Source organism: Macaca thibetana, chromosome 1 (assembly GCF_024542745.1).
Source record: "Macaca thibetana thibetana isolate TM-01 chromosome 1, ASM2454274v1, whole genome shotgun sequence".
In the NCBI taxonomy this organism is placed as follows: Eukaryota; Metazoa; Chordata; class Mammalia; order Primates; family Cercopithecidae; genus Macaca; species Macaca thibetana.
The window spans coordinates 192038036-192051294 of record NC_065578.1 but is presented as its reverse complement, the minus strand read 5'-3'; positions in this window follow the sequence as shown (position 1 = coordinate 192051294).

Genomic DNA, 13259 nt, shown 5'->3' with positions numbered 1-13259 from the left:
GTAGAACTTTCTTTATTCTTAGACAACATGATTGTCTATGCAGAAATTTTGAACTGTACACAAAAATTACTAGAATAATTGTATTTCTGTATACTAACAGTAAATGGAAAAATAGAAAATTGTAAACTATTATTTATAACATCCAAAAATATGAAATATTTAGGATAAGCCAGCATAAGAAAGGTAAAATCTATACACTGAAAGCTAGAAAACATAGCAGAGAGAAATTAAAGGTCAAAATAAATGGAGAGATACACTTATCTTGGGTTGGACCACCAATATTGTGGTGATGTCAATTATCCCCAAATTGATCCATAGTTTCAATGCAATACTCCTAACATACTTTTTTATAGAAGTTTATTCTAAAATTAATGAGGTATTTAAAGGACCTAGAATTGTTAAAAATAACTTTGAAAAGCCCGGGCACAATGGCTCACGCTGGTAACCCCGGTACTTTGGGAGGCTGAGGCAGGCGGATCACCTGAGGTCAGGAGTTCGAGACCAGCCTGGCCAACATGGAGAAACCCCATCTCTACTAAAAATACAAAATCAACCAGATGTGGTGGTACATTCCTGTAATCCCAGCTACTTGGAAGGCTGAGACAGGAGAATCGCTTGAAGTGGAGGTTGTGGTGAGCAGAGATAGTGCCATTGCACTTGAGCCTGGGAAACAACAGTGAAACTCTGTCTCAAAAAGAAAACAAAAAAATCTGGAGCACTAATACTACCTGACTTCCGATTTCAAAATTTCTTATTTTATGAAGCTACAATAATCAAGTCAGTATGTTATGTTGTGAAGATAAACAATAGGTCAATAAAAAAGAATGGAATGTCTGGAAATAGAATCACACGATATAGACAAAGGTGAAAATTCAGTAAAGATTGGAGAGTCTTTTCAACAAATGGTGCTGGAATCATTGGATATCATGCGATATGAAAAAAAAAACCTTCAGTCAATACTTCGCACTATATATAAAAAGTAACTGAAAGAGTATTACAGAACTAAAACCCTAAAACATCCAGCAGAAAATGAAAATCTTTGAGTTAGGCAAAAATGTCTTACATACACTACTAAATGCACAATATTCATTTTAAAAACTGTGTAAATTGGATTTCGTCAAAATTAAGAACAATTCTAATATTCCCTTAGGAAAGAATATAGTAAGTACATTGATGCTTATGACATCCATATTATTTGTATCTAATAAAAGCAGGATGAACATTCTAACTCAATTTGTCTAATTGGAGAGATGGATAAGACATAGTAGAGGAAGTTCAGACTTGAAAAGAAAAATGTATACCAAACTATCTCAGTTAGTTTTTAGAATATATATAATTTATCCTAATCAAAATTGGCTCAAACCAGATGTGTCTCCAAAGTATTCTCATGTCCATGTGTGTATGTGAACACACATGCTAGTGTTGTGTTGTGTTTAGTATGATGCTAGATTGTATAACAGAAAGAGTCTGTAAGAATTATAAGCTGATTTTCCAAATATCCTATGCAAATATCTCTGAGTCCTCTGTTCAATCTGGGGACTACCAATGAAGACTAATCTGGAATCTTGGAGAGAGACACTTGGGAAGAACAAGAAAAATAATATTTTGAGTGGGGGTCTCTGTTTCTGGAACATGTTTCAGGGTGTGAGAGTCTCGTTCCCTCCTCAGACCTGGTACTAGAGGGATGCTCTCCTCAATCAAGACTGTGGTGAAAGTGTGGCTAAGTGGACTGCTGAGCCCTTCAGACTTAGTTTATTTGGGCCAACTAGAAACTTTTTTGTAATTCAGACTTCTTGATATTTTATTCAATCATACGGATAATATTACTTTGCACTAAATTGAATTTGATGGAATGCTGCTTATAACTTCTGTGTATTTGGTCCTGTGTAGTAAGTAGACAGAAGTATGGTTCTTCCCATCGTCTTTACCAACTATGCAAAATAAAATGAGAACAAAGAGCCATTAAGGAGTGACAAAAGGCGAGGGAGAATGCCAACTCAAAGCTAACTCATGCACCTCATTCTTCTGATTGGGCAGCCTGCTCATCTGTGAAATCTATGTTTGTGTGTATATACAATCTGTGACTGAATCTAGTGTAAGGACTATGCCAGACAAACCCATTAATAAACTCACCAAATAAAACTCTTACCAGGTGATTCCCAAAGACAATTACAGCTTTTCAATCAGATTGATAGCAAATCTCACAGTTAAAAAACTACTGTTTTACATCATGAGATACAGAAGAAACCATATTTTTAATGTTTCACTTTGCCTCTAAAATCCTAGCATAAATTAACATATTTTTAAAATAGGGTTAATAAAAGTGGTTTATACCTGGAATCCCAGCATTTTAGGAGGCCCAGGCACAAAGATTGCTTAAGCACAGGAATTTGAGACCAGATTAAGCAACATAGCAAAACCCTGTCCTACAAAAAAAAATTAACATTAAAAAATTAGCCAGGTTATATGATTCAGATGTGTGTCCCCTCCAAATCTCATGTTGAAATGTGATCCCCAGTGTTGGAAGTGGGGCCTTGTGGGAAGTGATTCTCTCATAAACGGCTTGGTGCCCTCCCCAGGGTAATGAGTGAGTTCTCATTCTATTAGTTCACATGAGAGCTATTATAGTTGTTTAAAAGAGACTGGTACCTCCTCTCCTCTCTCTTGCTCCAATTCTAGTGCTCCCTTTCACACCGTGTGACATGCCTGCTACCCCTTCACCTTCTGCCATGATTGTAAGAATCTTGAGGCCTCACCAGAAGCAGATGTGGGTGCCATGCTTCTTGTATTGTCTGCAGAATGATGAACCAAAATAAACCCCTTTTCTTTATAAATTACCCAGTCTCAGGTATTTCTTTATAGCAACACAAAATGTGTAACTGGCAAAAGGGTCCTGCTGCTTGCCGCTTGTAGAAAGATGCCAACATAACAAGAGCAAAGTGTGACAGAGAAAGAGTGAGTTTTATGATCCGTGTTAGCAAGAAGAGTGGGCAGAATTCTTTCCCCAAAATTTCCACTCTTCAATTTGTGGAAGGAACGCAGGGCTTTTTGTTTTGTTTTGTTTTTTTGTTTTGTTTTGTTTGTTTGTTTTTAAGTGACAGGGGTTTGGAATGCAGGAGGGGAAGAGGGCTTAGAGGTGTCGAGTGGCATGATGTGCTCCAGTGGCTTATCTTGAATTATTGTTCCATTTGGTGAAGGGGCCAGTGCCATCCTGGACCCAACCAGGTTACAAATTAATTGCAGTCCATCTTGCAATTAATTTCTAGCCAAGGGTGAGTTTTGGCCTTGACTGAGAAGAGAATTCCAGAATTATTTTGTCCCTGTCAGGATCTGGCTCCCAAAGCTTCTAAGGAAATATATAACCAGGTAAGTGAGACTGGTGAGCACTTAACAAGCATCTGAGTTAATAAATGTGCATAAGGCATGGGAGCATAGAATGGGAAAAGAAAGGGAGTGGAGGTTCACAGCACATTCTAAGGCTGGATTTCTCCAAGTTATATCTTGAAACTGGGGAGAAAGGAGGAAAGAAAACAAAGTTTTAAAACGCACTTTGAACCCAAGCTGCTTGGTTAGAAATGGACTGATACATTAGGTGTGGTGGCATGCACCTGTAGTCCTAGCTACTTGGGAGGCTAAGGTGGGAGGATTACTTGAGCCCAGGAGTTCAAGGTTATAGTGAGCTATGGTCACACCAGTGTACACTAGAGCCTGGGTAACAGCAAGACTCTGTCTCTAAAAACTAAAAAAAATAAAAAAATAAAAATAATAGATACAGCATTGTAGTAATAGGAATTCACTAATGTTGATCCTCTTCTCTCTCTTATATTTGTATAGTGTCACATCTGAATCTTTTACAAACATTTATCTATTAATTTATATGGCATTTCCTCTGTTAATGTCACTCTGCCGTATTTTATAATGAGGAAATTGAAACTTTGAGGTAGTATAGAGGCAAAGCTAAGCCTCCTGCTTTCCAATCCAAGGTTCTCTCCAAGAACTATTTGGCTATTATTTTCTCTAAACAGCACATGAGAGAATTGAGAGCCAAAAGGACATAGTTATATCACTACTTATGCAATATTTTTCATATATGAAATAGGCGGTACTCTTCATAAATATAATTAAATGCATTGTGCCTATTTTATTGATCTATATGTGTATCTAATACACACAAATATGCATGTATGTATATAAAATGGGCACAATATATATGTATATACTATATATGCATATGTATATAAAATGGGCACAATGCATTTAATCATACCTACAAAGAATATTACCCACTTCATAATGAGTAATATGACGTGTGTGTGTGTGTGTGTGTGTGTGTGTGTGTGTGTGTGTGTGTCCAAAATCATAAAGGAGATGTGAAGGGACTAATGTAGAGAGCGAGAGAAATTTGTCCTGGTATCTCAAGAAAGGCTTCCCAGAGGAGGTGCCATTTGATCTGGACTATGAATATGCAGGAGAAGATGAAAAAGAGTATTCTAAGCAGAAAGAGTACATTCTTCAAAGACGTGGTAAAACAAGTTCAGTGCTAAGAGTAAAGAATGTAAACAGGCAAGTGGTAGAAAATAAGGATGAATAGGAAGCCTAGGTCAGACAATAAAGAGCTTAACATGTCATGCTGAGTTTGTAACTGATGATGTCTACCACAGAGATCTTAAGGAAATGGCGATGATATGACCTGAATTTTGTAGGAAGAGAGCTCTGGCAGTAGTGTGGAGGATGGACAAGTGTCTACCTGAATGTACAGGGTAAATGGAACGGTAGAATCAAGGAAAACATTACTGTTTCCATTGAGAAACTGAGTAGATCACAACTCTTCCATCTGAACTAAGTAATCCCAAAGGACTAGGTCTTCAGTACAAAATAGTGACAAAAATTAGGATGAGCTAAATTTGAGATGCCTGTGAAGATGCCCCCAAGAAAACTGGAAATCTGAATCTGGAAGGCAGAAAAGAGAGATTTCAGATTAGTATGGTTAAAAATAGCCACTGGAGCCACAGACAGGGATGAAACCAGCCAGGGAGAGGGTGTAGAACCAAATAGGAAAAGAAAGAAGTAAACGAAAGAAAGAACTGTAGAAGAAAATAAGAAAAGAACCCTAGTTGGGAAAGGGAAAAAACAGAATTAAGAAGGAATAATTAGAAAGGTAGAAAAGGAAATCAGGAGAGAGTAATGTGCAGGGGTATAGTAAAAGGAGTTTCAAGGAGTTAGTAAACCCAACAAATTGCCCATCAACAGGACAATTCCAAAATCCATCTGAAAGAATTATGAGGAAGAGGAGATAGGAGAAAAATGGCAAAGGATTTAAACAAAAAAAATTGTCACGGGATGAAAACATGAAACATAAACATATTTTTGAAATTTCAATCTCAATTAACATAAAAAATGCAAATTCAAACAATAAAATGCCATTTTAACCCTAAGATTAGGAAAACAGATTTAATAGAAAATTAGCAAAGCTGGCAGGGTATGATAAAAAGTAGTCTTTCTCGAATGGTGATGAGTAAAAGAAAGCCAAAGGGAAGGGGAAGTGGCGGGAAGAGTGCTCCCTACTGAGAGGCCCCTATCTGCAAAGTTCTGGAGACAAGAAAAAACACGGCGCATTCGAAGAAATGGGGAAAATCCTTTATGGTTTCGAACAGAGTTGGGAGGGAAAAGGCTAGAAATGAGGCTGGAGAGGAAGGCAATGCCTCTAGTGATAAGGGAGATTCTTATACTAAATACTCAGCAGGGGTCTGGGCCTTACTGGGCAGCCACACAGATCAACAGGCAGGCCAGTTAGACATGGCGCCTTGCTCTGTATCTACCAATCTCTTTAAGGACATAAACCACAATCTGGTTTATACATTACTTTGATGATTATAATACTTTGATAATTAACAAATGTATATCTGGATGCAATGTCATAATATGGCTTTTTAGTAAAAAGTACTTGAAGGCAAAATGAATATTAGATAAAAAAATGTAAGCTACAAGGAAATGATAGCTGATATTTAAGCCACAAGGAAATGATAGCTGAAATTTCTATGCATATATTTAAAATTTACATCTTACATTGAACTGCAGTGACCTAGGTGCCTTCAACTGCCCTCTCCTTAGATTTAATAAGGTGTAGATAGCTTCACAGATTACCTTTTCTTACAATAAAAGAAGTATTGTGAGAGCCTTTATGACTACATTCATTAATTTCTCCTCTCTGAAATAAGACAACGTAATCTTCAGGTATTTGGTTTACTAATATGTCACAGATTCATCACCACCCCACCCAACTAATCATCAAATGAGTTTCGTAGCTAAGAACCAACTCATGTTATATACCTGCCTTCTTAATGTATTAAGAAAATCCTTAAGCTCCATTAAGCTTTGGCCACAAATGAGACATCCAAACCCAGATACCTCTGGGGACTAGACTGAAAAAATAAGTGAGTAAAGCAGACAGATTGCATATTAATCATTCTGTTGGCACATTAAACATAGAGAAATCATCCTTTACTTCCACAAAGATATTTGCAGGCCCAGGACAACAACCAGATTTTCTAAACTTTTTAGAGAAGCCTTGTATTGATATTTTCATCTGTAATTTTCTGGATTTTTAATGTTTAGCAACAACTTTTTAAAAAAGATTTGTAAGTCTTAGATGGGCTGGAGAAAACTCAGTAAGGGCAGATTTCAGCCGAAGAACCTGCAATTCAAGACCTTCTCCTTACCTTCTCTGGAAAAAATATGTATTGCCATCTTCCAGCCACCATTTTCAAGGTTCAGAGGGAGTTTAAAGCTCTCCTAATTTAACCCTTGGTTGATATTTGTGTTCTCTCTACAATATCCAGCCTCCTCTTTAACACCTCTTTGGACACAAAATTCATTCATTACCCTCTAGAGCAGCCTTCAGATAACTGACTGCCTCTGGCATTTACCCAGTACAGCCACCAATCATTCATAGTGGTGGACACCAGCCCTGTGACATAGAAAGAGGTTCAAATGCGGAAGTGACAGCTACCTGCTCAACAACTCAAAGCAAAACACTAAACTGATTCCAAACTAGAGTCTTCATAACTTAATAGAATATTTAAAAAGGAATATTTCTAGGAATTTGTTATATAGATATTTTTGCATAAATGCACAAAGATGGATGAACAAGGAAAATCATTGCAGTCTCACTTGTAATCATGAAAACCTGGAAACAATTCAAATATCTATAACAGTATAAAATAATATACAGTAAAACATTGAGATCAACCTATATATACTGACATGGAACTCTTTTCAAAATATATTGTTTAATGAAAAAAGCAAGTAATAAAATAGACAGTATTTCTTCATTTATGTAAAGTCCATGTATCTATGTGTATATAAATGTTATGTATACACAAAAGGAAATGTCTGAAAGCCAACTGTCATCAGTAGTTTTCTCTGAAAATTAGATTGGGGCTGGAAATGGGAGGAAGGAGTATGAACTTTGTGCTTTTGTTTCTACATACTTTTGTATTGTTTGAGTTTTTTCAAGGAAGACATTTTCATACATGACTTGTTTTATATTTAAGAAAATAATTTTTAAAATAGGTATCATTTAGTCTAGAAAGCAATTGGTGAACCTTGTGAAGACAAGAGAAAAATGAAAGATTTTGTGTATGAATTTTAGTCTCAACTGCAAACTACTTTTCTGCGTTCTCAATGACACTACTTTGTCCTGTGTGTCATGTTACCACTCCCTGCATTCAGATGATTGTGTTTGTGCATTATATAACAATATTAATTGTGCTACTGCCAGAGAGGACTGTGACTAATGAGGTATACGCTCATTAGAATGTACTTTAGCAGAATACACAGTTGTAGATAAGCCAACAAAAGATTGAGTCCAAGTTGTGAACTTCTCCTTACCTTTCCTGAAAACAACATGAATTGTCATCTTCCAGTCACCATTCTCAACGTTCAGAGGGAGTTCAAAGATCTCAGCCTATGGATCTCAGCCTCTTTGCCCTGCACATGAGCAAGGGAAGAATAGTGGAATCACAAAAGTCCCCAGGTAATATATGTAATTTTTTTCGTAATGCGTCACCCAGATCAATGCTGAGATCTGGAAAGAGATGACCATAGGTTGTGATAATGCCTTGCCACCTCCCCATCTATCCTCCGCTCTGCTGCAAGTCTGGCCACAGCATGTCCTGCTCAAAACCCTTCAAAGGCTTCTCGTCACCTTTTGGATAATGCCCAAACTTAACAGCAACTGAGGTCCTCTGTGATCTGGCTCTACTGTTTCTCATTTTTACCTCTTCCTTGCTCCCTCTTAATACTCTGGTAGCATTGGACTGGTGATATTTCCTAAACTCATACCATAATGATCCTCACCTCTTTTGTCCAATTCATGCTGTTTCCCTGGTCACAGATACCTTCCATCATCCCACACACAACTCCTGCTCTTTGTTATTTATCTGTACTCTTTCTGCACAGTGGTTTTCCTGGGGACCATTGTCTTCATTCCTCTTTGCCCATAACTATCCTTACATATACATGTTGAAATGATTACTACAGTCAAGGTAATTAACATTTCCATCATCTCACCCTTCCCTAATTGGTGTGTGTGTGTGTGTGTGTGTGTGTGTGTGTATGTGGTAAGAGCACCAAAAATCTACTCTCTTAGCAAATTTCTAGTGTACAATACAATGATATCTGCAAGAGGCAGGCAAACGCGTAGGCAGACAGGGGCAGGTCCCTGGTGAAACCCCACCTTTAAGCCAAAGACAGTTTAAAGCCTGAAAGCCAAGCTACAAGTCAAATCTACAGACTGGATTGAGAACCTCTCTTCCCATTTGGTGCACTTTCCTCTGAATGATCCCTACCCTTCACCTATTTTACATATACCTACCCTTCCCTAATTGGTTTTTTACACTGCCATGCCCACTGAGTTGTGCCTTTGTTTTAACCTTTTTTGCATACTCACAAACCAATCACCACTCCCCCAATCTGAGCCCATAAAAGCCCTGGACCCAGCCACACTGAAGGGGAGACCACCCGACTTCATGTGGTGGACCACCCTCATGGCCCCTGTTTGCTGAGAGCTGTTCTGTCACTTAATAAAGCTCTTCTCTGCCCTTCTCACCCTTCAATTGTCAATGTAACCTCATTCCTCTTGGATGCATGACAAGAACACAAGAATTGCTGAACACGGGTATGAACTGTAATACAGGTGGGCTGGGGCACTCCTGGGCCAGTCATGGGGTGAGCCAGTGTGCAAGTCACTGTCAAACGGGTACAGTACCTACTGCAGCAGACCTGGGGCCGAGTCAGGCCCAGGTTGGGGCATCACCAGTCAGACACTTCCAGCTGGCAAAAGTGACTGAGAAAAATCCTCTGTCAGTGAAACTATTAACTATAGTCCACATGCTGTATATCAGACCTCTAGATTTTTTCATCTGACAAAACTGTAACTTTGTTTCTTTTTATCTACATCTCCTGATCTCCCCCTACCTCTGGTAACCACCTTTCTACTCTATTTGTGTGTATTCCGCATTTTTTAAGATGCTGCATGTAAGAAAGATGTGGAGTACTTTTTTTCTGTGGCTTATTTCACTTAGCATAATGTCCTCTAGGATCATCATGTTGCAAATGGCAGGATCTCCTTCCTTTCTAAGGCTGAATAATATTTCTGTGTGTGTGTGTGTGTGTGTCTGTGTGTGTGTGTGTGTGTGTGTGTGTAGAAACCAGCCCTTTCAAAAGATTCCATGCCTGATTTCAACCAACTGCCTGACTGATAAGAGATCACCGACAACCACGGAGTGGTTCTGGCCAGTCTGCAGAGAAGGTGCAGTGAGGGTTTTGTGTCCTCTGCTTCACCTTTTGACATCAGAGGGCCAAAAATGCCACCCTTGGGTCATGCTAATCCTGCCATTTTTTGAACATGGGTCCCATGAAGGAAGATGAAGTTCAGTTGTGCACGTAAATGTTTCTCATTTCATAAACACTTATGATTCCTCCTATAGTATATTGAATTTGCATATTTAGCCACCCTGCTCAACATAAGTTCATGTTCCCTTTGCCCCACCTCCCCCCTACTCACAAAAGTGTCTGCTTCTAGCTTCTGGCCAAAGGCCATGCTTCCCAGCTGATCAGAAGGGCCACCCTTCAGGCTATAACCATTTATGAGAAATAAAGCTCTCCTTTACAAACTTATGAACCTTGTCATTCTTCAACTGACACTAGTATATCATGATCCACCAAGCTTAAAATCTTACAAATAACCTTTATTGTCTCTGTCCTCTTAGCTATTTGTAGTTATTAGGTCACCAAGATCTGAAAATAGACACATCTATGAGAATAGAAGAGGCAAAGTCAAACCACAAGATATCTATATTCTTCCTGAACTTCTCCCTATGTGAGCATTTGTGCACCTGCACTTGTGCACATGCACATGCATGCACGCACACACACACACACATAGATTTGAACATGAAATACATTGGGCTTAAAGTAAATAAGTTAATTCTGTTGGCAACCTGTTCTTGTTCCCACTTTACTCTACTATTCCCTAAAAGTACATCCAATTCAATGAAATGTTAGCAAATAATTCCAATTTTTCTATAGGAAGACAAAGGAATACACCTGACACCAAAAGGCAAATATTAATAAAAATTCCTCATTAGATCTGTTTCCTCTCAAATTCTTCTCAGATTACTTGTCATCCCCACCCTTTTATCAACCCTTCCTCCCGGGAGCTTCTCCATCTTTGGTTCCAAACTAACTGCCTCCCCCACCATCTACACACTGTAGGAAAGAAAAGATTGTTCACACATTGCAAGGTTCATAGCTGAGATCCCTATAACAAAAGACAGATTAACAAGAAAAAAGGCCAGGCATGCTGGCTCATGCCTATAATCTCAGCATTTAGGGAGGCCAAGGCAAGAGGGCTGCTTAAGGCCAGGAGTACAAGACAAGCCTAGTCGATGTAGCAAGACTACACCTACAAAAATAAGCCAGGTGTGGCAGTGTGTGCCTGTAATCCTAGCTACTTGGGAGGCTGAGGTGGGAGGATTGCTTAAGCCTAAGAGGTCAGTTGCAGTGAGCCATGATTACACCACTGCACTCCAGCCTGGGCGAGAGTAAGACCCTGTCTCCAAAAAAACTCAAAACAAACAATAAAACAGAAAAAAGAGAAAAGCATACACATCTATTTAATACAAGTTTCACATGACACAAGGGCCTTCAGAAATAAAGATCCAAAGAAACAGGGAAACACGTACTTTTTAGCTAAGTTTGATGAAGTAGATAGTTGAGGAAAAGTATGATCAGACAAAAGGCGCATGCTGCAATCGTCAGAGTAGGTAGACAGGCAGATATGAATAGGGCAGGATGGGGCCCCAAACAATGTCAGGTAACTGTCAGGCAATTGTCAGGCCATCTCCTCAGGAGTGATAAGTGGTCACAGCCAGTACCAGGGAGCGGAAAATTTCCTATCAAACAGGAAATATCTTGAGCTTGTGGGCAACAACTTCCCAATAAGAACTTAAAAATAGCAAACGTGTCCAGGCATGCACAGTAAGGGACAAAATGGCAACATTTCACCTTCTTCTGAGGACATGTCCAGGCATGCACAGTGAGGGGCAAAACAGGAGAGTTTGACTGGTACATAACCTTTCTCTGTATGCACTAGACTGGTAAGGGGAAATTACCTTAAAAGAGCATACACATGACTTCAACTAGCAAATAGCGCATGTGGTGCTTCCCAAACGCTGGCAAGTCACTACTTATGCTGCGATTAGCCAACAGCCTGCCCAAGGGGAAGGATGAGGGGAGGAAACTAAGAAGAAACATGAAATCGTAACTATAAGATTCCTCAGCCAACCATCAGGCGGGGCACTCAGTCTTTCAGGTTACCCACGTGATCCGTTCCAAGTATACTTTACTTCAATAAACCTTCACTTCTGCTTTAAATCTACTTCTGTCTCTTGGCCGAATTCTTTCTTCCACGAAGGCAAGAACCCAGGACTGTGAACCCTGCCCATACTCATTGCTGGTAACATAATGGAAATAGACTGTGGGCAACTTAGCAAGGCTGGTTTGTTCAGATTATTCTCTGTGTCCCTGTGTCTTCAGAGATAAGGATGCTCCTTTCCTCTGAATATAGGGAGGGTACCTCAAAATGAGGGACTTATTCAGAGGAAGGTCAAAGAATTATTTTATGGCCTGTTTCAGGGAAAAAAGACAGCAAGAAAGTCAAGGAGTACTTTCTGCTTGTGCTGTTTTCTCAAATGCCAAGCTGTCATATTTTGAAACAATGTATTCTCAATCCCATCACCACCAAGCTTCCACTCTTTTCTCATTAGAACAATTCCATTCTCTCCGGCTTTTTCAGCTCAGTACCCTAACATCTCTTATCCCAGTTAACAAAGGATTATCCTTTGAAAACATCTGGGAATGGTCCACACAACTACTTTTCCTCATGTGTCATAATTTTTTGTCCTGTGACAAGTACATCCAGTACGGGCTTGAAAGGTAAAAAAAGCCATAAAGAAGCATCTGCAATCAGAAAGAGGTTGTAGAAAAGAAGAAAAAAGACAGCTATTTTGCTTTCTCTGCAGTTAGAGCCAAGAAAACTATAGTTAGAAAATTGGATTTTATTCTAAAATTTGGATATTTTCCCCACATCTCTTCTCTGGATAGATTATAATTCTATACCCTCATCTCAAAACTTTTAACATAGGCAGAACAACAGGTATTTGCATTGCTTTTAAATATCTGGTTGTGACAAAGCTTGTTGTTGATCAGACTCCCTGTTTCACTCATATATATTATAATGGTTTTGTTTTGTAAATGTGTTACACACAACAAAAATGTGATTGCTTCAAAATATTTATAACATATTGAGGAAATTCAGGACACACCACCCCAATGTAACTGTAGGAGACCAGAATATGCCACCTTAAGAATGCCTCTTTGGCACAAAAATTATTTAAAGTTGATTATTTTGAGAAACAGCAGACACAAGAGAAGCTTTAAAAACAGAAGATATTTTTGTAAGGAAAATTTGTATCTTTAAAGGAAATCTTAATTTGTAAGGGTATCTCCCTCTCTGTACCAGGAAGAGAAGGATTACTTAATTATTAGAAATTCTTATCAGGGGAAAAGTCATCAGCAAAAATCTGCATAATAAACCTTGTTCTTGTTTAACAGGCTTTTCACGGTGTAATTTTTTTCTTGTCATAACTGAGTCTCTCTCACATACTTCTTTGTATCAGGGAACCATGGTATTTAAG